Source organism: Salmo salar, unplaced genomic scaffold (assembly GCF_905237065.1).
Source record: "Salmo salar unplaced genomic scaffold, Ssal_v3.1, whole genome shotgun sequence".
Classification (NCBI taxonomy): Eukaryota; Metazoa; Chordata; class Actinopteri; order Salmoniformes; family Salmonidae; genus Salmo; species Salmo salar.
The window spans coordinates 92,501-95,000 of NW_025549062.1; positions in this window are offsets into that span (position 1 = coordinate 92,501).

The following is a 2,500-nucleotide window of genomic DNA, read 5'->3' on the forward strand; positions in this document are numbered from 1 at the left end:
AACTATTCAACAATAACCAAACCCAAAAACCAAAACGTCATGAGAGCATCTACCCTCCCCTTCCCACCTACAAACCAAAACCCATACACATATCAAATAACCAAAATTAAACACTCACCCTATACTCCCGACCGACGGGGACGCCTCCTCCACTCCTGACGCTCCACCGTCGGCCACCATCCCCTCTCCCCTAGAAACAAAAACAATTCCCGGCACACCCACACTCTGTGTCTTGTGCCCCCACTCAAATCCACCACCCGGCCCTCCTCCGAACTCAGACCCGAGCACCCCATGCCCCCAAACAGAAAACTTGCTCCTTCCTCCATCCCCCAATCCTGGGCCATGCCTGGGAGGTCCAGCTCTGCCAGGGGTGTAAAGGAACAGGAAGAAGAGGGAGCCCACGAGGGCCCAGCATCCTCTCCCCCTTGCCCTTCCTTCACCACCACCCTTTTACCACCCTTCTTCCTCCTGCTTTCCGGGCGCTCCCCCTTCTTAGGTCTCTTTATTGGTGGAGGGCGCAGCCAGGGAACATTCCTTTCCTCGTCCGTCAACCCCCCCTCGCTTCATTCATATTGTCCGGCAGCCCCCCACCATCTCCCTCAGCTCCTCCACCCGTGATCTCACCTCTTTACTGTCCCCCCACTCCTTCACTCCTTCTCCTACTGGTCCCGCCACCACTGCCATCTCTTTCTCCTCCCTTTCTTTCTCTTTCTTCTCCACCACCTTCTTCCTTGTCTCCTTCCTTTCTGTCTCTTTCTTCTCCACCACCTTCTTCCCTGTCTCCTTCCTTTCTGTCTCTTTCTCCTCCACCACCTTCTTCCCTGTCTCCTTCCTTTCTGTCTCTTTCTCCTCCACCACCTTCTTCCCTCTCTCCTTCCTTTCTGTCTCTTTCTCCTCCACCACCTTCTTCCCTGTCTCCTTCCTTTCTATCTCTTTCTTCTCCACCGCCGTCTTCCCAGTCTCCTTTCTTTCTGTCTCTTTCTCCTCCACCACCTTCTTCCCTGTCTCCTTCCTTTCTGTCTCTTTCTTCTCCACCACCTTCTTCCCTGTCTCCTTCCTTTCTGTCTCTTTCTTCTCCACCTCCGTCTTCTCTATCTCCTCCCTCTCTGTTCCCTTCTCCATCTCCTTCTCCACCGCCGTCTTCTCCGACCCCTCCACTCTCTTATCTCCTTCCTCCTCCTGCTCCTTCTCTCCTTCAGCCTCCTGCTCCTCCTCTCCTTCAGCCTCACGCCCCTCCGATTCCACCATGTCCACTTCTTCCTTTTCCTCTTCTTCTCCTACTGTCGCTCTGTCCTTCTTCTCCCGCCGTGTGTCCTTTTCCTCTGTGCCAGTTCTTGTTTCTTTGTCCCCTCCTCTTCTTCCCCCATCCCCGGCTCTCGCTCCCCCAGCTGCAGACGCGTATGACCGGTGACGCGCCGGGCATTCACGCCACAGGTGCGTAATCATGCCACACCCGTGACATGCCTTCGGCGCGTCACAGTCCCTCGCCTCGTGCTCCGCAGATCCACAATACCTGCACTTCTTTGTGCTGCACGAGGCGAGGATATGACCATAGGCCATACAACGCCTGCAGAACGGGGGCTGACGTGCATAATACAACGTCCCCCTGTCAGCCCCCAGGAGAACATCGCCGGCGGATGGAGGTAACCCCCAACCCCTCAGGGTCCTCCCCTGAGCAACGCCTGGAATCCTCTCTTCCCATCCCAGAAGCCCAGGGGAGTCCCTGAGGAGCCTTGCCGAGGAGACATTGTCCATGTAGCGCCCAAGGAAAGTCCTCACCTCCTCGTCCTTCACATGAGGGTTATACATATTAACCGTGACCACCCGGAAATTGGTTTTTCCCAGGCTGGTCACCTCGTAATGACACATCGGTCCATCCTTTCCCACTTCTCTCGCCCTCCTCATCACGTCCTCATACCTGTCTTCTTTGTGGAGCGTCACGTCGTAAGCCACCTCCAGTGGGTTCGCCTGGAGGCACAACACTTCCCCCACCTCCAACTTTAGGATCCCAATCAAAATTTTTCTCCCAAAGGTCTCCCTCCCAAACGGCTCCATCTCCTTGTTCCTCCAGGCGAACCTCACCGTGTTCGCTATCCCGACTCCAGGCATCTTGTTTGGAGCATGTCGAGCCATCTTGAAAAAAAAGCTCTCTTAAAAAGAAGCCACTAGAAAAATTATTTTTGAAAATTGAAAAAAAACCGTCTCCCACACTCCAAACCTTTCCTCCCTCCGGCCTTCCTTCGACCTTTTGGCTCAGCGGGCTTTGGGGCACCTCGGTACCAAGCTTGATCTGAGCCAAAAGGCCGAGAAGCGATAACCCACAAATTGACCCCTGCACCCGCCGGTCCCCGGGGCCTCGGCAGACCTCATCGGTTTGGCAAAAGTTGGCTCCTCCTCACCCAACGCTTCCCTGGTGACAGGCGGGTGTGTTTTTTTTTAAAAGTCGCTAATGCGTCGTTAGGTCACTAGCTCTTTAATCCTAGTGCGACTATTTGTTCAA